General features: G+C 32.9%; 1 protein-coding gene across 1 annotated transcript in view; it reads right to left on the bottom strand.

Annotated features, from left to right (window-relative positions):
* The window catches only part of vn (membrane-bound neuregulin protein vein), a 124447-nt gene that overhangs the window by 12258 nt on the left and 84607 nt on the right, over positions 1-27582 (bottom strand). The gene's annotated exons all lie outside the window — the stretch shown is intronic.

Raw genomic sequence — 27582 nt, 5'->3', positions numbered from 1 at the left:
CAAAGTTTAAATAAATAAGAATGATTGACATGCTATTAAATTATTTCATAATAATAAAGTAGATTACTACACATATATATATATATATATATATATGTATATATATATATGTATATATATATATGGTACACTCGTGTAAATAACGGTCGAAACCGTGTCGTGTAGCAACATTGATCAGGTAGATGAGCAAGGCTTGGTGATATTTAGGGTAGACCTATGTCTTCATGTGGGCGTCCATCGGCTGATATGATGATCATTATTAAAGATAATCGATTAAATTTACGTTTTTATTTCATAGTATCAAAGAATTTAAACAGATTTGGAATACAATTTTATTTTATTGCAATAGCTAAATATTGTTAATTTTGACGGCGATTATTAATAAATAAAATTTACAAAAAAAAACTTTTCATAATTGCCAATTCGGATTATACTGTTAAACACTGAATGAGATACAGTACATCTGTATCACCGCACACGAGATACGTTTGCCAAATGATTCGTAAGATAAATGATCTAAAGATTTATAGTGTGAAATATACAAGCAGTTGTTGTTACAATCTCTTACGCTTTCTCACCTTACACTCGCGACGAACCCGTACGTCGCATACTAAAAATAAATCGCTGTCATTAGGCCAATGGCCTTCTTATTTCAACGGACGAATAACATACGCGCGCACGGAAATAGACGTCGAAGTTATTATCTAAAAGGGAGACAGTCGTTTGGGCACGAAAAAAAAAATTGGCCCGTCCTCTCTCGGGGAAGTTCACTATAATCTATTTTATCTGTGGCGCGTTGATATTTCAAATGATTCATACATCTATCCATAGCTTTTTAGATCCACAGACGATATAAAAAAATGTCGTCCTGTCAACTGTGATTTATGTAATTTTTTAGACTTTAAAGGCGGTAAATATATAGCTCATTTGTCAGAAAAAAACTATTCATTCCTTTACATCCATTTACAATCGCCCTGTTTTAAAATGATCATTCTGAAATATATATATCTTTCGTTATAATGCGACAGATATCTTCTTGCAGTAAATTGAAACTATTGAATTATTTACAGGTAGCTATAAATTCATTTATTTAAAGATTTTACATCTATACTCAATCATCCTGTATCAGCGTAAACGTAAAGGCAATATATTAAACAATAATGTTTAATTTTAAAATCCAGCGTTTTCCAAGTTGACAGTTGAAGCATACTCCTGAGCCAGAAGTTCCCTAATTTTTTCCCCAAAAACCATTTTAAAAAGTTGATTCCATTGGAACCCATGCAGCTTAAAACTCAACAATAAGTGTGAAGGTTAAATCTAATTAGGAAAAGATGCGGTTGAGTTCCCTCCACGAATGTAACTGCAAGGACACAATGCTTAATATCACACTGCTATCTTCAACCCGCCTATCAAACGTGATTGTATATCCTCCCATATATATCTTTGGTGGAAGCGAATGAAAACGAAATACGATTTATGTCTTAGTCACAAGTCATATTTCGTTCTTTTGCACGTCTGGACAAGCGAACGACGGTAACTCTTTGCAAATCTCCACACGTATTGAACATGGAATTTGAAAGTTTTTACAAGTAACAGTGTCTGAGCTTCTTGAAATATCTGCCTTCATTGATATATAAAGTTTTAATTATTCAACATCGAAAGTATATAAATTTACGCAGAACCTAGCATTCGAAATATAACCTCTCATTTTTTTATCACACTAATGTAAATTCTCTCATGGTTCCTTGGGTGTACACCAGAAAATGCGAGATTTAGCATTTTAAGAGTTCTAACATTCTACATGAGGCTCCTTAAGGAACTTCCGAGTTTAGATACTAAAAAAGAGGTTTATACTTGGCGCATACAGAGACCTCACCTCCAGAACGAGGAAGTAAATGCCAGTAAACTAAGTGACAATCCGTCAATAAAAATCAAAATATAATACAGCAATGTTGACATATATGATGATAGCTTCTATTTCTGGACTTAAGTTACTTGTCATAAATTTCCTTTCAAATCAATTTTTGTGTATAGCGACATCTATTGTTGATATTAGTAAGCAGATTATTTTATTTAAAAAAGTTTAACGGTCTAACATCTCCCGAGTATACCCCGTGGAGGAGTGAAACACGTGTAGAGTAAATTAACGGTGGTAGTTGTGTTTCGCATTGTTTACCGCACGCGCATTTATCAGCGGACTGGCGGGCGGTGCACTTTATTGCACGACTACTGCTGCATAGCGGAAGTATTATATATTAGTCCCTTTCTTAGGATGGATTTCCGCGAGGTAACGCCTGAATCTATTAGATATAAAAAAGACTAAACGAAACTTTCACCTAAAAAAGAAACAAATTAAACACACTGTTAGTTTTTATAATTAACTGCATTTCTTATGTAAATATAAACGTATAAAATTAGAAGGTTTTTAATTATAATATAGTATTATATTATTTCGAAAATGTTAATGCGGTTACCCATAAGGCTTTCAAAGCTTTGTCTGAAATGAATTCACGGAGTAGAAGGACGTGAACTATACTAAAAACTAAAGCAACGTATTTCAGAGTATAGATGCGGCACTCCGACTGTGGTGAAATTCATTTTTTTTATTGAAATTTATATATTATAAATATTTATGAGCAATGATAGTTCAACGGTAAAGCACTGAGAGTTGTGATTGTACGTCGCGGGTTTAATTCCCAGGACACATTCTTATGTAATTCACACTTGTCTATCAATTATATAGGATTGCCACTGCTATAAACAACTTTCTAGAGGATAGATAGCAGCGTCCTCTGCGTACCATAATACCACACTGCGACCGTCAACCCGCCTGCTTAACATGGTGATTATGGTATATCCCCAGATATCTTTGATGGAGGGTTATGCCATGCAATGGGCATTTAAAAGCTGTACAGACGATGTTATTTATACAAGGTGATGTAGCTATAACTATAGCTTATTCGATGTTAATTAATGTATGGAATATTCTATCCAAAAATCAATGCTGTCACAAAATATAAATAGCGTAATGATAATACAGTAAGAAAAAGCGTTTTCAAAATTCAAATTACTACGTATTAAAATTTATTATTGTTTATTATCTGTTCCAGCGGACTATTTACTGAAAGTTTTTAGTCTGTGGCATTTCAAAAGAAATAAATAAATGAGTGTGACAAATTTCAAAGTGATTATACAGGTTAATTGAAAATAGATGTAAGTGAAATGAAGCTATTTATTGACAAAGGAGCAATGTTTTCCGGCATTTAAGCCTTTATACCTGTATAAAGATAGTACTAAAGTTTTCGGCCTGTGGCATTTCAAAAGAAATAAATAAATGAATGTGACATATTTCACAGTGATTATACAGGTTAATTGAAAATAGATGTAAACGAAATGAAGCTATTTATTGACAGAGGAGCTATGTTTTCGGCCATTTAAGCTTTTATACCTGTATAAACTCTTAGTAATAAAGTTTTTGGCTTGTGGCATTTCAAAAGAAATAAATAAATGAATGTGACATATTTCAGAGTGGTTATACAGATTAATTGAAAATAGATATAAGTGAAATGAAGCTATTTATTGACAAATGAGCTATGTTTTCCGGCATTTAAGTTTTTAGACATGTATAAACTCTTTAGTATAGTATTGGAAAGTTTTCAGCTGCGTCACGCGTAGTGCGAGGGCCGAGGTGAGATGTTTGGATTTTTTTCATTCAACAAATGCCAACGATTCATTCATAAGCTTCGAACATGCCGTCGGATTCCTGGTCCACACCTCATTGCCAATAGTTCTGCCTACGCTTCAACGAACACGATGTGACAAATGAATGGACGGACGTATTATAATACGTTTATAGAAAATTATATATCGTTGTAAAGATCCACTAATTCAGAGTTCCCCAAACTTTTTTGTGTCGTAGACCCCTTGCCATGTTTTTTCGTGTTTGGTAGACTCCCTACTTACCTGATATTGATTTCCTGTAAATTTCTAACTGTAGTGAAGTTTAGTGTTAAAAACTTAAAGTAAAAACACATGTTAATTTATACATTTATTTATTGAATTTAAATTAAAACTACTCAAAACAAAATTTTGTATCTGTTATGTAAAATATACGTAACATATTAATATGTTTTTACTTCATTGGTACTTTTATAAATAATGTAAATGTTTTGATATTATAAGATAGTATGATATAAGTAAATAGGTACTATATATGAATGTGTTGAGATTTACTATCGTGGAACCCCATTTTCATTTCATGGACCCTCAAATTTTTTTTCGCTGACGAAGGGGTCTACCCTTGCAGGTTGTCATAGACCCCTAGGGGTTGATATAGACCACTTTGGGAATCACTGCACTAATTGAACGATTAACATTTTATTATTAATATTATTTTAATTTCGAAATCAATATATTACAAATTCGACTGGTTGTTATAAGAATGTCGGCATTGTTGGTCCTACAGGAAGCTACCACAACAAAGCAGTTCTGCTGAGAGCCGGCGAGAAACTCAACAGTTGCTCTTTACGAATATAGTTTTATAAAGATTCCGCGACAATAATTAGCTTCTCTAGTGAGCATCAACATTTAATTCCAAGCATTAACATCAGTGTAGTATTCTTGGATACTATAATATACTTTTTCAATGATTTGTTTAAGTGTTTGTTCTTAATCTTTCGAGTACATACATATACCTTGTGCGATAAATGATTTATTAATTATCATAATCATTATTATAATAATTTTTTAATTAATATTATTTATTGTGTTATTGTGTACGCTATAAAACACAAATAGTTTCAGATATACAAAAAAAAAGTACAATGGGAGGTTTTATCACACTGGGCAATTTCTCCCAGACAACCGTAGTATGAAAACGTGTACGTTAACCGTAGTATGTTAACGTGTAGAAAATATACATATATACAAACTTATTTTCTTTTTTCGCTGACGTAGACCCCTTGTAGGTTGTCATAGACCCCTAGGGGTCGATTTCCAAAGTGGTCTATCACTTTGTTATTCACTAGATTAGAGGGACAAGGCGCAAAAGTCGGTGAGCCGAAATCATATTTTAATGTAACGAGAGGTTTCCAGGTACTCTAGGCCCGAGCTACAACATTCTAGTGTCTTCAGATTGGTAGGCCGTTATGTTCTTACAATGCTTAGGCAAACGCTCTATGTCATTATTTCTAAAAGCCCCTCCAGGGGACTGCGGCTTGTCAGTTAACAATAATATCCGTTTAAATTTTTAATTTAAGAACGGCTGAGAAGGCTGAACCATAGTCGATTGCTATTACATAGTTAATATTACTGCTACTTCGACAAGCGACAGCGCAAAAATGCGGAGGAATAACTTTGGCAACACTTCTATCTATTTTAACAATTACAGTATGGTTTTAATATAAATCAATCTTTTTTATAGGCTTTTAATATGTTATACAACTGAGAATATTAACTAATTTTAATTTAGTATTGTGTGTAAGAAAACTTTTGGTTGGAACATAAAAGTATATCAATAGATTACTACCAACGCCATCTAGTGTACGATATTAAAACACGTCGTATTTTTAACAAAATTGTAATCTATAATTAAGCTGCTGTAAAATTCTTATCAACAGTTAGTGTTTCATGTCTAGTTGATGTAAATATTATTTTATAAATGATATTTATACTATAGTTAGTTTGATAACCGTGTTTTCACTTTGAGAAGATGTTACATCAGTATTACATTAATATGGTGCAATGAGATGTCATTTGTTCGTGAAATTATTGTTAATTGTGTCATATTTAATATGCATTAAGACATAAACGGGTTTGATGATATGTTTATGTGGACATACAGATTAAGAACAAACGAGTACTGATCCTTGAACTGTAAAAGTGTTGCCAGTTCGAAGAATTGTTGTGAGGCCGATCTTTTTTAATGTGCTCCGTCATTTGTTGTCATCGGTTGCTTTTCGCCCTATAAATAGTAACGGAGTCCCGCATCCTGGACGGAAGCGAAACGGGGACGGCAGGTGAAACTGGACAGCGGCCAATTCACCGTCACCGTCACGATTCGGCGACGACACGATTTTTTTTTTCGAAGAAAAAATAATATACTCAATGAACAACAGTCTAATTACATCAATGGAGTCATTAATTTGATTTGTTTCTACTGTAGTTATACTGTAATGAATGATTCTAGCAATTTCTATTTCCAAGTGAAATTACTTTATAAATTGACTGACTAATCATAAGACAATTATTAATACGGCTTAATTAATTTAAAAGATATGTTCACTACTATGATATATTTTATTTGGTTAAACTGCCATCTAGTGTTTAAAAACCAAATTTTTGACACTTATTTTCGCGTTTCAACGATAGATGGCATTAGTTGCAGCATTTGAATTTTAATAAACTTGATATATTCTCAACTCTGTTGAATTCTAATGAATTAAAAAAAATCACTTCTTGAAAATGGGTATAGATATCTATGGCCAAACCAATTATAAACGTAATTATTTTTTGTTTATATATATAATGCTGGTTAACACTACTTGATATAAAATAAACATTGGTAATAATATTATAGTATAGATATCTCGTGATTAGTCTGAAAATTACGCGGCCAAAGACAACGAGTAAATATTTCGACGTCTACCCCAAACGAGATATGAGTCGTGAAAGTTCGTTTAGCTTAAATACGACAGTATAATTATAGACGAACTATAAACAGAAGGACTTCTCCAAGACATTAAGATCGTAAAAATGCGCGCCACCCGCCAGAGATAAATGATCTCTCCGCTTTATCGTTCCATACAATTAATAAATGTAAATTTAAAATATTCACAAAAAACAATTAATGAATGAATAGAATGCGAAGCGTTACAAAAAAGGAAGCATGTAACGCATGTAAAAGGCAACTGTGTACGGGTTTAAAATACATTCTCGTATAATGTCTCCGTATTATCTCGTAATAAAATTAAAAAGTTCATTAATCAAAAAAAAAAAATTAAAAATCTTCTTACGATGTACGCGATTCTTTAGTTATAATAAAAACGAAATTAAATTCCTCTTAGTACTATATTAAAGATAATGTAATCGTAAAATAAAACCAATCGAAATTCGAAATAGAAATCACTGTGTTAGAATCGGATTTGAATTGTCACAAAAAGTCTTAAATAAGTGTTGCTAACCAAAAAAAGATTTTAGTCCTACAATGTACAATACGAAAACAAAATAAAGCAGGAAGTGATAATTATAATATGTGTACAACAATAGCAAACGAATAGAGATAATTGTAAAATTTTAGCATCTCAAACGATAAGTGTAATATTTTTTTTTATTTAAAAATAAAAAGGAGACGAATGTAATTTTAAAAAATATTACGTTTTATATAGATAACAAATGAACAAAATAGGTGTAATGATAATGTGTTGACGTCTGCAAAAATTTGTATTAGTGTCGCTAACACAAAAAAATCAAAACATTTTTTATGTTCACTGATATGAATCCCGGTTTAATACCTCCTCCTTTGTACAATACGAAATTAAAAATCAACGAAGCGGTCTATATAGTTTATATAATACGCTCCAATTTTGAAACTAGGCCGTTATTCCCTGTGAACTGTATTAAAATCTCTCCCACACAGAGCACGTACGCGCATACACACGACGCTGCATCCAGAGTGCCGGTGGTCGACGAAGCAACTTTCGTCGTAAAAAATTTAATAGTGCCTGTGTATAAATTCAATAGGTGTGTAATGTTTCAATTATATCGCTTATGGCTGGACGGCGACGCGACCGTTGCCTTTTTTTCATATTGACACACAAAAAAAATTTCTGCGACGCATTATTCGCGCCTTTATTTGACGTTTGAAAATTTTTGTTATGCGGAGTTTGAATAGAAATATTATTTATTGTATTATTAATAAATTTATGCTATAAATAGTAAGTATTATTTAATATGAACACTGCAAATTCAAATCTCGTTGAGAAATTTAGGAATCTTGACATTACCGAGAGACGAATTGTACTTAGACTACGTAGAACAGATTAAATATGACTTTTCGTTGTTTTATTTCTTTCGAAACAAAAACACCACATTTCTACGAGAAATACAATTCACATTTAATTAAGTAAATATCTATTTACTTATTTTCGTCTAAATCTATTTATTTTTTTAATTAATTTTATAATTTTAATTTATTCATAGTCAGACAGACGTCAAGAGGAAAACGCCAATTTGACAGAAATTAGAAACAAATTGATTTCCTCTTTAATTTAAAGTTAGAAATGCGCGCCCTGACATCCGCTCACAAGAAACACAGTCTCTATATATAACAATTTTTACATTACTCGTGTGGTCATTTACATCTATGTGTCATAAAGATATATCATATATCCTTTAACTGAACCTTGTTGAAAAGCTTGCAGTTGTTCAGCAGAGTATCTAGAAGGCTATGTTTATTTGTCTCTGAGATGGGATCAGAAATGGCATCATTGGCACTTTGTTTCTGGAGTTGCGATCACGGTACTTATTTCTACCATAGCGAGTTAAATGACTTTATTTTTCTATGGAAATAAAAATTATATTTATTTTAATTAAACAAAATAGTCTATTGACAATTTCTATTACGAACACAAAAAAATAAGAATTTTTGATTCATCGTTCATTGCATTTTTAACAATGTCAATGCAAAAGTTCAAAATGCGTCAGTTGCCCCCTTATGGTGTGTTTAGTTCATATTAAGATGTTACTTTATTATTTTTCGATCATTTTCATTAGTTGTGGAGTTTCTTCCGGCTTTTTCTCCACAACTATCTCCTTTCGAAGCAGTTTCGATACAAAAATATAATAGAATAAAAAGAGTCGATGATCAGCAAGAGTAGTGTTAAAAGTTCCAATATTGAATAAATTATTTTTTTCTTTATCTTTTATCTTCTTGTACAATGATACCACACTGTCATCGTCATCCTACCAGCCAAGCATGTCGATTATGGTAAATGCCTCCATAGATATTTTTTAGAGAGGTTTATATAATGTATTATTAATATTCTTTAATACTGGCTGATTTAGTTGACTTCGTATTGTCAAAGGTTATTGTCTTATAGAAAAATAAATAAATATAAAATGATTGTCGTGCTATTAAACTATTTCATACTAATAAAGATAGATTACTTAAAATAAGAAATTTCATATTTCGTACACTGTCTTAATTCGACTCAAAAAATACGTGTTATTTTTTTTGGTTTTCATTGACGTCAGATTTGACAGCTAGAGAGAGAGAGAAAGCGATAATATAATGTATTCTGGTTTGTATGGAATGATGTTTTTAATATTAACCTCGTATTGTTTTTTTTTTCCACTACATCAACATGTCAGCCGATAAATGTCCACTACCAGAATGACTGATCTTGCGCTGTCAACATCCAGCTGCGTCTACAGACTCCTGATCGCCCTTCGAGAACCTTCCACCGCCAACACTTCAGTTACACGAGGGATATGCCTCCTCCACAGCCATTTCAAACGAGCAATTCTTCGAGTAATTAATATTTATATCTAAATATAAACATAAATATAGGTCAAAAACTAGAAATTGATATTTTTAAACGATTTTATTTAGTTCGAACCCTAACGGAATTTGTTTATTTATTTGGGTCAAAATTAGAAATTGAAATTTAAGCACCTTCCCGTTGTCAGATTGATCTGAAATTTGGTACACACATTTAATTTAGGTGACAATACAATATAATAAAATCAATAACATTATAAATCTAAGATGGCCGCCGATACGAAATGGCGGATTACATATTTTTCCTTAACCCCTTCAAAATGGGTATCAAATGAAAGGGCTACACTAGTAAAACACGATGATTATGTCAAAATTTAAAATTCAAGATGGCCGCCGTTCCTATATGGCGGACTAGGTACATATTTTTCCACATCCACCACAATATGGGTTTCAAATAAAACCGTTTAACTTAAAAGTTTTTTTAAATGTATTAATTTTGAATAATTAAATTCAATTACGTGTGTGTGTGTGTGAAAAGTTTTTTTTTTGCGTGAGCACAAGGCGTCTCTATCATAGCGACATCAGTGTTACGAGCGCTCAAAATAACCGGCGGCACTATGAGTAGATGTGTCACGGCGATCGTACTTTTTTTTTTTAAAAAAAAAACGTCTCTCAGTGCGTCTGACTCACACATTTGTCCCAAATCACTCATCGAATTATATGTTTTTAAAAGTGTCAACTGAATTTTTGCGTTGCGTTTTATGCTGCACTATCTTTACTATTAATATAGTTCTGTTTCAACTGCACTTTTATGAGTGAAAGAATCAATTTATTTTATTTAGACAGGGTAATTGGAGGAGTTATAAAAACTTTTATTGATAATTTTGAAAATTATTTTCTGATACTAAATACTTCTATTTCACCGAATTAGGAGACCGCAAAGCTCTGGTCGCTTAGTCGGAGGCTCACAAGGAGTTACATGGCTCAAAGGACCCTTCGAGAGTAGGAGATATTGTCGTATACCCAATCAAGGGCGCCCGAGAGCGCTGAACCTCGACTTGGTCGGTTTTATGACCCCTGTTTAGGATCTCTCGTTCTTCTTTACAAATAAATAGGTTAAAACCATGTCGGTTTACAGATGTTTATCATTTTTTACGATTAGAATTTTAATTTTACTTTCTCCTTCCATTCCTACAATTTATTTTTCTTTCTTGCTCATCAAATTCTAACATACTATAAATATCTTCTAGACATCTGTATCCATCCCTAATCATTATTTCTGGGGTATCACAGCTTTTCATTTTCGAAAAACAATAAAATGAATCGCACTCTCAATCACTATTTACTGAAGTCTTGATTCTACTTTTTATTTGTAAACATATTATCTATTTATTTATATTAACTTATAATTTTATACATTATTACCACAGCAAGTTTTTTCTACATGAATGTGGAGGCTTACACGACCCGAATAGTTAAATTTAATACAACATCGGAAAGCATTAAACTTAAGACAAATTGAAAAATAAACAATAGTAACATTTCTATCTAGAATGATCTGGAATAAATATTTCAATCAAAACAATTGTTAATTAAAAAGGGTTTGTTTTTGCAAACAAACAGTTTTTGTTACGTCTCGAAAATCAATTTATAACAATAAAGGAAATTTCAATCTGTCAAGACGTTATATAAGAATAAATATAGTTTAGTTATTTCTTGTCACAGAAGAAATAAATTCTACAGAATGATTGGTTATTGGTATAAACACTTTAAAGGAACTTTAAAGTTTTTACACCAATTTTTGAATAATAATATTATTCAGTTTAATTGAAAATTGTGACTTGAAATTGTACTAAATTTGTTATCTGTGAAATTATTACCTTGGTAATTATTTCTGTATAGTCTATGCCATATATAGTTTGACAGCAAAGAGGTTATATATTCGTTAGTTTAAAGCTTTTATACTTACGACGTAAATATCAATAGAATATGTCTGAATTAAAAAGAATTGCATATTAAAAAAAAATATTTAAGAATATATATGTAATAGCAGATATTGGACGAAAACTATTTTGATTTAGAAAAAAAGTCCGCGATATATTAAAAGAGTAAGTGCGCGGGGCAGGAGGGCGTGCGCGGAGAGGCGGCGGGGTGCGAGTGGCCGCGGGGGGAGTGTGGCTAGGGGGGCAAGGGGCGCGGGGGGCGTTTGAGGAGCGTAGTACGCGCGGCGGCCGCTACTACGCTACGGGCGACGGCTGCCGTTTTTTGCCGCGTTCGGGTTTCCTCCCGAGCCGGGCGCTTGGAGTTTTTTTTTCAGTTAGCGCCGAGTTTGGCGCGGCAACTCCATAAACAGTTACATCGCGAGGCAACCCCGCCGGATTGTTTTTAAATGACGGCCCCCGAGAAACTTGTTCGCGCACACGCCGCGTCTAGGTGCGCGCTTTAAGACAACAAAATGGTTAAGAAATATTTACTAGACCTATGTGTCTTTATTCTTTCCGCGGCAAGTGCGATAGAAATCAATTGGATGTTTTTATTTATAATTGTATTATATTTATAACATGTATTATATCTTATATATCATAAATATATACATATGTATGTATGTTTAAGTATATACGTCTATGTACTTCTCAACACTGCCTATGTTTTTCGTGCGACAGAGATAACGCTCTACGAAGTCGAAATTAGCAGATTGTCTCTTACTAAACGTCTATGTGGAATATATACCATCGGGTATTGTATGTTTTGTACACGACAACTACCCATTATTAGTACTTCTACCTTTTACCATGCTATGGTTTGATTGATTGCCTTGTGAGATAAGACCGCCCTTTGTACTTTTTTGGTATATTATTGTGAAACTATTTAAATGTATCCTAGCGTGTACAATAAAGAATATTAAATGTATTAAATGAAAAAAAAAACTTACTTACCACTTACATATTACCGCCACCGCAGCTATAGTTTTGGCCGTTTTAGAGTGTTACCTAAAATTATGTGTAACTAAATTTTTACGTCAAATCATGTACTGAACACTTTATTTAAAATTATACTAAAATAAATCTTACTTAACCTAACTTCGTGATAAACTTGATTTGTGATATAACCTATATATAAGATAAATATAAAAATCAAAGAAATAATGTAATAAAACGAAACTTGTTTGTAAGAAGAGAAAGTTCCAGTATACTTACTTACACAAAATGTGAATTATACAAGATTATATCTCGGTAATCGAACCCGCGACTTGTTACCGCAAGCCTTAATCCTTCACCACTCGGCTACCACTGTTCATTTGTATCAATAAACCTTTGGAATTCACTGCGATAAAACTTCGAAATCAAACTCCATAAACATTATCTACTGAATAATTATTGATTTAGTCATAAGACTAAATGATAGTATTAAAAAGACATTGCAATAATTTAGTATTAAACATATATAACTATGAAAAAATAAAAATTAATTTATTTTAAAAAGCGCACACCATAATTCAGCGAATGAACAATAGTCGGCGAAATCAATATGATCTTTTGTTCAGCCGCACATGGCTCGGACTTACGATAAGGCATTGCAATATCCCATTCCGTCTAAAGACAGTAAAAGTATACGTTTTATTTGTCTCGGTTTTTTTGCATAATGTCTAAATTCAGACTTTCCTTGTACACAACGACGGACGTTCGTATACGAAACGAACGGTAAAGCCTTCCAGAGCGATCCTTCGGAACGCGGCAGGTTGTAAACGTTCTGGATGTATGATATGTTATCTTAAGTTGTCTTCTCTAACTTCAACTTCACTTAATTTATAAAACTAGAATTATAGGGAAAACATTTTTCAAATTACATTTTTACTTTCGATAATAACACATATATTATTTGATACATATATAATATTCCAGTGAATTAGCAAATCCGAGTGGAAGGCTATCACGTAGAACAGATAAATATAGAAGCCTTAAAGTTATGACGGGAGAGTATGGACCTGCATATCTTACACTGTCTACCGTCTAAGCGGGCAGATGAACCTTTTTTAACGTTGCCCAAAGCTAGGAGAAAATCTATAGGTGAGGCCTATGTGGTGGACATCTTACGAACGAATTATTCAATATTATATTTCATTTAAAAATTTACGATAAATTATTTTTATTAACATATAAAGTTATATATCTGTAGCGGTCTAACTCGACCGTTTTGTATGTTAGAAATATTGTTCAATATATGGTTAATAAAATTATACTATATCAAAATCCGATGAAAATATAATTACTAACTACGATATATCTAAGATATTTATTGATATACTTAAATAGTTTCATAATAATAAACAAAAAAAGTAAAATTGGCGCTCTTATCATATCATCATAAGGCGTAAAATAAAATTTATGAGTTTATATATATGCAATCAATAAATAGTCCAGTGAGAAAATTTCAGAGTGAACTAAACTTTCTAAATCGAATAACTTTGCCCGTGATTATCTCGTTTCAGCCGCAGGGGAAATGTTTTAATATTTAAGCACGCGTGGTAGCGAATTTTGGGATAATTGTACAAAATCCCGTCAAAAGATTGTGTTTTAGACAAACGTTGCGTGTTCGTCGGTACAATAACCCATTTGTGAAATATTTTAAGGTTCGATGACTCTCGTTTGGCGGTCACCGCTGATCATCCTGTGACAGGATGAAGGTGATTTATTTTACCACTATCCGGTGAATCACGATCCACCTGTCTGAGGAATATGATGTTTATTTTTTTATTTTATTTTTCATTAATTTCATCCGCTATTAATGCCCAAATCGGCCAATGATTGTAATTTTTTAAATTATTTAGAGATTATATTATCTAGGGAGTATTCAAAATAATGATGGCTATAATTTAGAACAGTGATTCCCAAAGTGTTCTATATCGACCCCTAGGGGTCTATGACAACCTGCAAGGGGTCTAGGTCAGCGAAAAAAAAATTTGGGGGTCCATGAAATGAAAATGGGGGTCCACGATAGTGATAGTACCTATTTACTTACATCATACTATCTTATAATATCAAAACATTTACATGATTATATATAATGTTACGTATATTTTACATAACAGATACAAAATTGCATTTTGAGTAGTTTTAAATTAAATAAATAAATGTGTAAATTATCATGTGTTTTTACTTTAAGTTTTTAGCACTAAACTTCACTACAGTTAGAAAATTTACAGGAAATCAATATCAGGTAAGTAAGGGGTCTACCCAACACGGAAAAACATGGCAAAGGGTCTACGACACAAAAAAGTTTGGGGAACTCTGGTTTAGAATAACAAATCATTGATAGCTCTAGCTATCGTGGTGGGTAATGTTAGATCAGCGATAGAGAATTGTGACTTGCGATCCTAGGTCGCGGGTTCTTTTCAAGTCTTACGATCTTATACAATTCACACTTTGTACATTAATTATATAGGATTACTACTGTCCACAAACAAGTTTCCTGATGATGGGCGATCTTATTCCTGCAAAGGTATCTTTAGGGTAGACCTATGCCATACAATGGGCGTTTATAGGCTAAAAAGATAGATATCAGTGGAAGAATCTAGTATATATATTTACATATAAAAAAGTGAATAAATAAATGAATTGAATTGTAAAGTATTAATCTAGGAGGAACGGTGAAGGATTACAAGCAAGATATGAAAGGTAAATTAATAGATAAGATTATAAGATATTGTGACGTATAAAAGAAGAATAAGCGAGAGATATTATGACAGAAGAAGAGTGAGAAAATAAAAAAAAACGTGAATATATGATCAAGTAAAACTGTTCCTGTGAACCCAAGATAAAGGTAGTACGAGAGGTTCCCAGCAGTGGGGGCCATTAACATGTAAATATATATCATTAAGTATTCCATCAATTTTATGATGAATTCCCAAATTTATTATAATAATTTCAGTCTCCATATGTCCACAGCTGGACTCAAGCTTATCCCAGAGATTTCCAATAGGGTCATTAGTATGTGGCCTGCATCCAGCTTCTTCTGAGGACCTGGGACTCTGCACTTGCAGATCCGTGGTACTCCAGAGCGATATTTCTTCTAGCTGTCATCCACTTGTCAATCCACTTGGCTGTGTCTCATGTATGATTCGATCTCGTAAAGAAATTCCGAGCATAGCCTTCTCCATATTGGTGAATATTTTGAAGTTTATTTTTCCTTACTAGAGACTTATGTTTTAGATTCGAATGTACTCCAAGAGTAGTGATGAGGAAGTCATACGAAATGTAATGTTGAAAATTGTACATTTCTTTTGGCTTCTCTTAGTTCTCTTTCTTGGGTACATCATATTCTTATCAAACTCTTTCAATTATTTAATTCTACATTGCTAAGGCGTCGTGAAACTAAAGACACTAATGATTTAAGAACCTATTATTCAACTCAGCCAGTTGCAAAAACTTACGTAATGTCTGGAGTTCATATAAATACACTTAAAAAACTTTTAAGTTAAACGGTTTTTTGATACGCATATTGTGGTGGTTGTGGAAAAATATGTACCTAGTCCGCCATATTGGAACGGCGTCCATCTTGAATTTTAAATTTTGACATAATCATCGTGTTTTACTAGTGTAGCCCTTTCATTTGATACCCATATTGAGGGGGTTAAGGAAAAATACGTAATCCGCCATTTTGTATCGGCGGCCATCTTAGATTTATAATGTTATTGATTTTATTATATTGTATTGTCATCTAAATTAAATGTGTGTACCAAATTTCAGATCAATCTGCCAGCGGGAAGGTGCTTAAATTTCAATTTCTAATTTTGATCCAAATAAATCCAAATCCAAAGAAAAGTACTGCAAATTGTTATAAATATGCCATAGCATATATAACGTTTTATACTTTGCAAATAAAAAGGTGAAATGATTAAGACCAATAAAATTGGACGAGAACTTGGTCACGCATTCACCTACTTTTCATCATTACGTCACATTCCGAATGTGAGTAAGCGTTGAACTTAAAACATTTTCTTTGAAAAATGAGAGTAAAGAATTTTTCCGAGATTGATGAGAAATTTATTTACTTCGGACTCACTGAATTACTAATGAAAATTATTCAATGATCTTGGAAAAACTTGGTGAAACGATACATATATATATATGACGGCAACCGCCGCACAGATACTGGCTCACAACCTGAGGATGACAATATGGAGTAGGGATATGGAAGTGGTCACACGAAACTTAATTTTAAAAACTGGACATTGTTAGTGTGTCGTTAAAATAGATCTAAGAGATTTAGTAAACAAAGTAAGGTGCAAAAACGTGAACAAAAATATTTCGGAAATATTAAACGTAATAAAAACAAAAAAAGATGTTTAGTACCCGGCGATTAATATTGCACATCGATCTTTGGAAAGAGACAATCGGCGAATTTCGGATTAGAAGAGCATTATCTTAGTTTCACGCTACTTATGTGACGTTTTACCAGATATACATTTGGATGTTAAGTGTCTACATTATAAAAGACTTCATACAAAATTGAACTGTGCACTTTGCATTAATATGCACCTGCAATATTTATTAAATATATTTTAATAAGTTGTGCACTCTTGAAAAAAAATATCTAGCTGATTTATCAGCAAAAGATATATTTTTACCACTTTAAAGCTGATAGTGTATATGTATGTTTAAATGTAGTAAATAAATAATGTTTTCAACAATCGTGTGAATTAGATTTGAGAGATTTGTTATAAGATGGTTTTGTTAATCAAAATATTATCTAAAACCAGCAATTGGTATAAAGATGTATAGAAAAGTCAACTATTTGTTCAGACATCGATCGCAAACCGTAAGCAATCGTTCATTTGTTTTCCGATACAGATACGACATGGGCAAGTTGGGCAGAAAGGAATGGTGATATAAAAACACGAGATGAAGAAGAGGGACAGACGAGAGAAACACTTGTGACCACAGCGGGTCGTGATGAAAGAGCGAGTGGAATACAAATTAGTCGCTGCGACAATGCGTTGGAATCCAGAGACCAGCAAGTGGGTTAAAAGGTGAGTCTGGTTGGTATTACAGTAATTAGAGGTGTACCGGCATAGTGATGCAAATACAACGAGTCGATTCCATTACGGCGCGCGAAGGAATCTGAATGCATTAGCGAGGAACGTAGCGTTCAGTTGTTGGTACATTTTCAAAGTCACGCGAATATGAATCGATTCGTTGTGACTTTAATTGATTACTAGAGATAACTTGATCAACTCAGTTAATTTAAATTTGGAATTAAATATTATTGTAATGATGATATATACGAAAACATTACAGTTTTTATTCCTTTTTTAACCCTCACTATATTAACTACATTGAAATTATATAATTTTTTTTTTATAAAGATATGCAATAAGCTAATGACTTCTGGCAGTATAAAGTCTAGAACAGATAGTATATAATAATTAAAAACTATTGATTTTAAGAAAGGATGTGTACTACACATTAAATAACTGCCTTTGTATGTCATACCTTCAAAGCCTTTTACATCTAACAATGCAAATTTTACTAGATCGAAAATATAACAATAATTTGATTGTCATTCAGCCTATAGATACCCACTGGAAGGCATATGCCTCCCCCAAAAATATCAATGGGGGATATTTAATAATACCCACGTTTGGGAGGCGAGTTGGCGATTGCAATGTGGTATTATGGTACGCAGAAGGCGCTGCTATTCATCCTCTGGAAACACATTTGTTAGTAATGGCAATCCAAATTCAAAATTCAAAATGAATACTTAAAGTTAATTGACAGAGCTTATTATTCAATAAAGGAATATTTAATTGACAAAAATCCTTGGTGTGATGTCGCCTGATTATTTTGATTTCATTTAGGCTATATCTGATAAAGTATACATCTATGTTAAACTTTATTAAAAGATGTGTTGTTGTGTAGTTTCTTCCTACTTCTTCTTCACAACTATATCTTCTTACGAAGCAGAATAGAGTCAAAAATAAGTAATAAAATTAGTTGATAATCAATAAGAGTTCTGTTAAAAGAATTGATGATTAATAAATGTATTTTATCGTATTTTTATCTTATGAAAATATAATTATATATAACATTATATCCCGGGAATCGAACTCGCGGCAAAGGATCGCAAGTTTCAGCCCTCTGCCGCTACAATACTACTGTTTTAAAAGGATTTTCAACAGACACCCGACACGATCTCCAATCATAGAAAACCACACAATGCAAACCCAAATAACATGTATACTGAGTAAAAAAATCAAATAGGATTAGTGATTTGATAGTTTTAATGCCTGTTAGTTAAATAACTAAATTATTGATTTTATAACGAATTTAAATATTTATTGATGTGTGTTATCGGTGATAATTACGGCTAAAAAACGTTTCTCACTTCTAGTGTTGGTAACTTTAGTTGCCCAACCAGTGTTGGAAAGATTTTGCACAATTTCTCTACGAGATAGAATTAGAAACATGCAGCAAATTTTGATGTTGAAGTGTCTGGGCAGTTTAGCGCGCAGAACAATTAGCAGCTAGAGCCTTAAGGTTCTGTTTGAGACCAATAACCAGTAAATGAGGCTTGGGACATTCACAAGGTGAACAGATGATATTGTTATCGTTTTAAATAAATTAAGGCAGTTTACAATCGGCTTTATTGGAGATATATAAGCCTATGCCCATCGGTGGACTACGTACAGTTGAAATTTACGATTTCTTTTTATCATTATTTGTTTGCGTTGCAATACGTCACTAGATCTAGAAGTATTTTTGTAACTTAAATAACTAATAACTTGGTCTCCACAGCTGAAGGGTCTGCCAGAGCAAATGACTTGAAGGCTGGTTATGAAATGCCTAAGGTCTTGGCTTCGGTGCTCATATCACCATTTCGTATTTGGCAGCTTCTACGCATACCAAATAGTCCTGCTTTGCTTTATCTGAATTTAATTTCTCTATTATTGTCCTTATGGAATACTAAGGTATCTGATAGTAAAGATCTTATAAATTTATACAAGTACAATTTGTAATGTAAAAATAATTATTAAAAAATAATAAACTATGATAAATTGACTGAACCATTAGTTAATGTACGTTTAGTGAAACCGTCATTAAGTATAAATGAAACCTTTCCTTAACTGGCAGCACTACTGTTTGGCAGTATGTAGTAAGGATGAGTAAGAGATCGCATAAATCGGAAGGTTAAAAGCTGAACATTATTAGGGCATCGCTAAGATAGATTAAACACTAACATGCAAAGACGTGAGTGTAAAAAAATTCGGATATAATAAACGTGAATGTAAAACGAAGGCACTGATGCGAATGACTGTGGAAAATTGACCCTAATAAGAAAATTAATAATAAAAGTAACACTGTCACTGTGAAAGGAAGTGAAATTTTAAGCGCTTAAATATAATTTTTTTTTAATTAAATTTTTGTGTTTTTAAATGTTTTCCTACTTTTTGTGGTGCAGAGATGTTTAGGTTAAAATATTTTTTATATTTTGTATGAATTTTTTATTATTTTAATCTTTCTCCTTTCATTTTCTTCGCAATTTCTTTCATTCATTCCTTTACCTTTTATCTCTCATCTATATTCCTGGTAAAATTCGTTTTTTTTACAGATTCTCTTGTTTTGTTTTCTTTAATAATAATTTTATTTAACAATATATTTTTACTTTTATTTTTATTTATCTTGCAGTCAGTCTTTACCCAAACGTTGAATATATTATTTAGTTTTGTAAGTATGCTGCAGTAACTGAAAATCTGAGAAATATAGGGTGATATTTATAGTCATCCAAGACGGAGGCGGCAATTTTGTCTATTTTTTTACCTATTTCCAGTTTGAGATCAATTCCTAAAATATTCACCTGCACAAGCCGTTCTTCACATCGGCATGTCCCAACCTCGATTACAATCACCATAATTGTGGTCCGTTTAAAGTCCGGCTATGGTCAGAAACGCAAAAAGCCCTCCGCCTGGACCCTCGCCAAACTGTCTAATTAGACCTATTTGCCGTTTGTCCCGATTTGGTTTCGGACAAGAAATTTTAATTATCGAGCCTCCTTGAATAATTAAACATCGAATTGAAGATGCACCGCTTTTGATCCGAGTGGCATTTAATTGTCTTAAGCGCGGTACCATTGATGTCTTTGTTTGGTTTTATACTTTGAACATCTTTCGTAATTTATTCCTGAAGTAGCTCTTTATAATAATTGTTTATTTTTTTAATCAAACCCACATACATACTACGTGTGAAAACTTTACAGAAGTATGGTGCTATTTACAAATCAAAGCTTTCAGAAATAATGATTCATGTAATGATAATATATTATGAAAAGTCGTTTCCTTAATTCGGATTTCTAAATATCGAAATTAAAAAAAATATCTATCAGTACTTGCAAATTTTGCCCACAGTTGGGCATAGGACTTCTCGCGAACTTAACTGTCGTCTATACACCCAGTGGGGGGTTTACCCGCGCCGCGACTGCACTCGAGAAAATTTTGGCCCCAACAGCCATTGCTTATTCGTACGATATGCTCCGACCGCAACTTCAGACTTTTGTTTTGTCAATTCTAATCTGTATCGCTTGTGTTTATGTTACAGTATTTTTTTCGCTCTTACTAAACGCAGACAGTTGGGAGAGGGATGCCGCTATTTGATACGGATCTTTCTTCTTCTGGAAACATATCAACCATTTTCTTTAATATATCTTATTCGCTTATGAGATCTTTTTGCGACAATTCCGTTCGCGAAATATATTGTAATATTGGTTTACCTTCATTAAACTATTTTCATAAAATACTATATACGTACTATTAAAGACGAAATAAACTAGTATGAAAAATAATTACCTTCATTTTACGTTACAAAAATCTCATATATAAATTACGAGATATAATACTACTTGTAGATGTTGAATTTGAAAGAAACTGAACAAGTCCGCAATAGAGTAAATACATTTAAAAAACTTTTAAGTTAAACGGTGTTTTGTACCCATATTGTGGTGGTTGTGGAAAAATATGTACCTAATCCGCCATATTGGAACGGCGTCCATCTTGAATTTTAAATTTTGACATAATCATCGTGTTTTACTAGTGTAGCCCTTTCATTTGATACCGATATTGAGGGGGTTAAGGAAAAATACGTAATCCGCCATTTTCTATCGGCGGCCATCTTAGATTTGTAATGTTATTGATTTTATTATATTGTATTGTCATCTAAATTAAATGTGTGTACTAAATTTCAGATCAATCTGAAAACGGGAAGGTGTTAAAATTTCAATTTCTAATTTTGATCCAAATAAATTCCGAACGGGTCGAACTAAATAAAACCGTTTAATAATACAGATTTATTCGGTGGAGGCAACGATATATAATAATTTGATTACAGCACCAATCTTATGAACAATCGATATGAAGGATTCTAATAGATTTAAACACGTATCCTAGAAGTGTTGCACATAGTTATTTTGCATAGCAACAACTCGTTCAGAGAGATATATCCGACATAATTTTAAGAATGAGAGTGTCAAGGCTGCGATCTTACACCATCGGCTCACCTACATGCGAGAACACTACTAACCTAGATTCGTTTACCTATAGAGGTATACTGTATATATATAAATGTTTCTATTTCTCTATTTTTATGTACTGTTTCTTCATTTATATTTTATATTGATTAACAATTATTCAGCACAGAAAAATAGTGTTGTTTCTGTTGACATGTTTTACAGAAAAGGCTTTGATTTGTTTACTAGAATGCAAAAGGTTGTTGATAATGAAAGTGGATATATTGTTGGTTATAAATAAAAAAATGTTAAAAATATAGTCGTGTGAATTTAATTTAAGAGAGCGATATTACTTTCCGGTCCCCCTAACATTATAGCTTATATATAAATATATACAATACATATATATATATATATATATATATATATATATATATATATATGTATTGTAATAATATCAATTTATATTAAAAATAAGATGAAATATATTTATTCAACATGGGAACTTTTAACAGAACTCTTATTGATCGTCAATTTATAATTTTTATTATATATTTTACTTTTGACTCTACTAAATTTATTATTCTCTTTTAAAAAAAGCACAACACACTACGTAATTGAAACTGAACTCCAAAATTAGCAAAACAAAGTGAAAATAAAACTGTTGTCAAATTGCATTGATTTTCAGTTAGAAAGGGAATCCCCGAGTTTTGATGGCATGGCGCATAAAAACAAAAGTGTTGCTTGATCTTTTGAAAAAAAAAAAGAAAATGTCAAAAAAAAGGTAAAGACTCGTACCCAAAACAACGCAACCTCGAAAATCTAACGACGCATAGTGAAAATTAGTACTAATTAAGAAGCGACGCAACTTCGAAAAAAACGCAAAACACAAAATTGGTGTACATTAATTCACTTACATTTACTTACATATTATTTTTACCATTTATTCTACAGAATATATACCGCTGAATATAGATTTATAGATTTCCAATGGGAACAGGCCTGAACCCACCGTCTTCCAAAAATCTTAACATGACAGTCTGTACATTCTGTAAACAGACATATTACGCTTTATACATATTAATAATAAATACATAATTATAAATATAAGTTTAATTTGTTTAAGAGAATCAATATAACTAAAATGTTATATAAAAATTAAATACATCCTAAACCATACATAAATAAAAAAATATACGTCTTGTCGTTGTCGTGTCTTCTTTATTAATGTCGATTCTACCGCGCGGTGCCCCTTTTATACGTTCGCGAACAACTAGCGCCATCTGTCGACGCCGGCGGATACCACAGGATTCCGTTAGAGTTTTAAATGCAAAAATGATGAGCGATATGATAATGTCGAATCTATTTATACATGTGCAAGATGCGCACAAAAATCGAGAATTAATAGTTGTAAACACCTATAAATTGCATATTTAGTTCAAAAGAACACCGACTAGAATTTATTGGTACGGTACGATATGAAAATACACAAAGCGTGCGTTTCTTATCTTTGGCTGTTTAAATCAAAAGATTTCGATCTTGATGTATCGGTGAAACACAACGAAGTCGATGAAAAATAAAATTAACTTACTTTTAACGAAATATAATAAAGAAGATGATTCGTTTTTAAACTGCGGTCGAATCATCGGGTGTTTTGCTATATATAGACCTCAACCGAGTCGGTAAATGAGGCGTGGGAAAGCCTTCCACTACGTGAACAGACGTCATAGTAAGGGTTGCCTGAAGTCTACTGGTAATTGTAGCGATCTTTGACAGAAGCCCATACTTTGCAGTGAGCGTCCAACGGCTAAAAAGAAGAAGGATATCTCACCTTTATATTTCTAGCATCTAGCGTCGTCCAAAGAATTCACAAAGGTCATGTTCAGCTCTTAGTTGGACCTCCAATGCTTGCCGATCCGTGACTTCGACTCTAGAAGTTTAAGGCTCTTGTGACTATTTGATTTAAGCTACTGCTACTTCAACTTATTTTTCCGTTGCTATATGATTAGTTTCGTTCATCTACCGATCACATCTCGTAGAGTAATTTTGAAAATAGCTTTTTGAATGTCAATTCGAAACATACGGAATGAAATTGAGATATTATTGGATTCTTTTGAAGTTACAATCGCTATAGATGTTCCAAAGTGGGGAAATTAATGTGAATAAATGAATAAATAAGTCGCCATGTTCAGCGGGCTGCCTATATCACAGAAATACCGAAGCTCCGACGAAATGAGGTCGATGGAGCCGTTCGCCACATAGTCCGAATATAAAAGTGTCCCAATCAGAAAAATTAAACTTTCGCCGACAGTTTTTTCCGTCGCCTCATTGTTTTTGCACGATGCCCGGCATTTTTGGAATTCTACCATTTACATAAATGCTTCGGTTGCTTTGTTCAGCCGCTAAGGCGCCTTTAAGAAACTGGTCGTGTGCGCGGGTACACGGTGCGTACGATAACGTCATTGATTATGGATACGTGCGAATATATTGTATGAGCAACGAAAAGGGGAATTCCACAGAAATATAATTCTTTATTCAAATATTACCTCCATAATGGCACAAGATCACACTTCATCTTCCACCGAATCTATCCAACAACAAGGGCGCATTGACATCGCTGCTCTCTCCATAGAATAGCTTTCAATGGCATTTTGGAGAGACATTCCTAAGACCTAGTTTATGCAAGTAATATGTAACAACATGAAGTCCGAAGTAGAAGTGTTTATATTCATTGCCGCTTTAAAATATACATAAACAGTTTTATTTCTGTGAAATTCCCCTTTTTCGATGACGTAGTGCTAGCTCCTATACTATGTTAATATGTATGAAGTAGAAGTGTGTATATTAATATACGCTTCACTCCTATTTAAACAATTCCATAGATATAAAAATATAAATAAATTCAATTTTTTTTAATTAATATATAAAAATATACACAAACAATTTTATTTCTGTGAAATTCCCCTTTTTCGATGACGTAATGTTGCTCCTATACAATGTTAATAAACATGTCAAATGACCAAAAAAATCAAATCAAATAATTTTTGTCAATAAAATCAAAAAATACATAGCTTCATCTCTGTTTAGTTAATGCGTTCTGCAAAAAGGTTCTATTGTCATTACTTACGGTTTTAATTTTTGTAAGAAATCATTGTTTGTTATTGTGATATTTAATCGATAAAATATGTTCACTCTGAAATATTTGTAATTTATTTATTCTTGTCTACGTCATGAGAAGAATGTCAAGAGTCCAATTTGATAGAAATTAGAAATAAATTGAGCATTTTTGTGCCATGCCCCACCCTAGTAGCCTATCTAAAATTCCTGTATAACATACATAATTTTAAAATTAAATCGAAAGGTTTAAACTAGTGTCCTGTTCACTCTGTAATTGCCCCCCTGTGAGACGTGGGCACGACATTGGGAAACACTGCTTTCCCAACGTCTATCTTCAAAGAGACCACAAAAGACATTTTTTTCTAAATTTAATTTATTACTTGATATTTCAGAGTCACGCGAATGTATTTTGCCTATATAATAGTTATTCATTTCAAGATTATATTACTTCTGTTGAACTAGGATAGTCTGGGCTATTGACAGAAGGAAGTGTAGGCGTGGTGCAGTAGCTTCTTGTTTGTCGGTAGCTTCTTGTGCTTCGGTAGTTCGTCGGTAGTGTAGGAGTGGTCGTAGTACGGTAGCTTCTTGTTCTTCGGTAGCTTCTTGTGCTTCGGTAGTTTGTCGGTTGTATCTTGTTCGTCGGTTGCTTCCTGATCTTCAGTTGCTTCTTCTTCTGTGTTGACCGCACCTCCGCTAGCCCTTATAATGAGCGCGGAGACTCTCAACAGCGCGATGCAGATTTTCGTTGCGTCTACTGTGGCGCCATCTGTCATGTATCTGTTTCACTGCCGCCGCCGCCATGCGATTGACGGTCACGTGGGTAAGAGCTTGGTGTTTGAGTGGCGCGCGATATGCACGCCACAGAAGTATATATATAAACCTTTGTAATATATATAGAATCATTTTGATATTGATCACCTATCAACCACGTGATTAATGAATTTTGGTAACCTTGTATTTGATGCGTCAATCCGCCGGTATATCTCCAACCTAACTTTGCGATATCCAACGTTCCCTAAAATTCTATTTGGTTATATTGCCTTATGGTGTGGCGCCGTCGTTTTGACAGTCGGTTTCTTTGCCGTCGGAATCTAATTACAAATGTTACTGTTTTATTTTGCGGTCACATAAGCCTTTATTTTAAGGTAGTTAAAGTTCATTTTAATTTGATAGGCTGTTGTAAATTTAACAAAGGTTTTTGCACTTCTTTATAGAGTAGCGACGGTGTTCGTAAGTTTTTTTGTGTCTCGTTTCACGACTGACTTCTTGACCCACGGGTTGTGTGTATGGAAGGCTTTATATGGTCAGATGTTTCATCGTAAATTATATATATATATATACAACTACATAACAAGAATTTTGTTGTCTTATTTGTATTGGACATAAATAATAATAAATACAACAAGTTGTTTAAAATAAAATAAAGAAATATAAAACATAGGAACGAGGAACGAATGATATTGAATGAAAGAGAAAGACAGAAGAAATGTAAAAAGAAATTTAATGGATGCAGTGGCAGTCGTGCAACAAAGTGCACCGCTCGCCAGCCCTCTGATAAATGCGTATGCGGCAAACAATGCGAATCACACAACCGCCACCGCTAAATTACTCAACACGTGTTTCACTCCTCCACGGGGCATCTTCAGGAGTTACGTTACACCGATTAGTGCCAAATACAGACTCTGATTACAACTGCATATGCGAAAGTGGCTAAATATTGGTCCTTTTTCTTACTTAGGATGGACTTCCGCAAGGTAACGCCTGATTCCATTAAATATTTATTATATGATCTCAAGTGGCCTAGTGGTAGAGAAGTGAGACATGCGATCGAAGATCTCGGGTTTGGTTCCTGGGATACATCTTATGTGCATTACATTCACAGTGTGTATTAATTATTTAGGATTATTTCTGGTTACAAACAAGTTTCTTCTGTGTCCTTTTCGTATCATAATATCACACTGCGATCGGGGTGACGTCTAACCTTGTATAGGGAATCTATGGGCACAAACATCGACTCGTCTTAGTATTATATATATAAAAAGTGTTTCTTAAATCTGTTCTAAATAGTTCTACTGTTTAATTATATGATCACACGATTAAATTCAAATTAATTAAAATATTCATAGTATGTTTTACATTTTGTAGAGGTCCCAATAATCTTGGATATAGATAAAGCGAATTTCTCACAGACTTTTGAACTGACTTCCAATCTAAGTTCAAACTAAATGTCATAGTGTAATTTATTACATGTAGATAGGCTTTAAAAGCGAAGGTAAATGTCCGTTTGCGTTCAAATAAACACTGTTAAAACTGCGTACACATTCCTTGTTATAGTTTATAGATAAGTATTTCTATGATCATTGGTCTTAGATTCAAATTTATTGACTGACTTTGTCAAAACTATCTCCATGTACAGGATGAATAGTTATAACTGTGAATACTTTAAAGGGGTAAATGTATGCATTCTCCAA

Source organism: Battus philenor, unplaced genomic scaffold (genome assembly GCF_028537555.1).
Source record: "Battus philenor isolate CCGP_79_NKW_IND1 unplaced genomic scaffold, ilBatPhil1.0.hap1 SCAF_7, whole genome shotgun sequence".
Lineage (NCBI taxonomy): Eukaryota > Metazoa > Arthropoda > Insecta > Lepidoptera > Papilionidae > Battus > Battus philenor.
The sequence above is the reverse complement of the archived record's forward strand: the minus strand, read 5'-3'. Positions and strand labels throughout refer to the sequence as shown.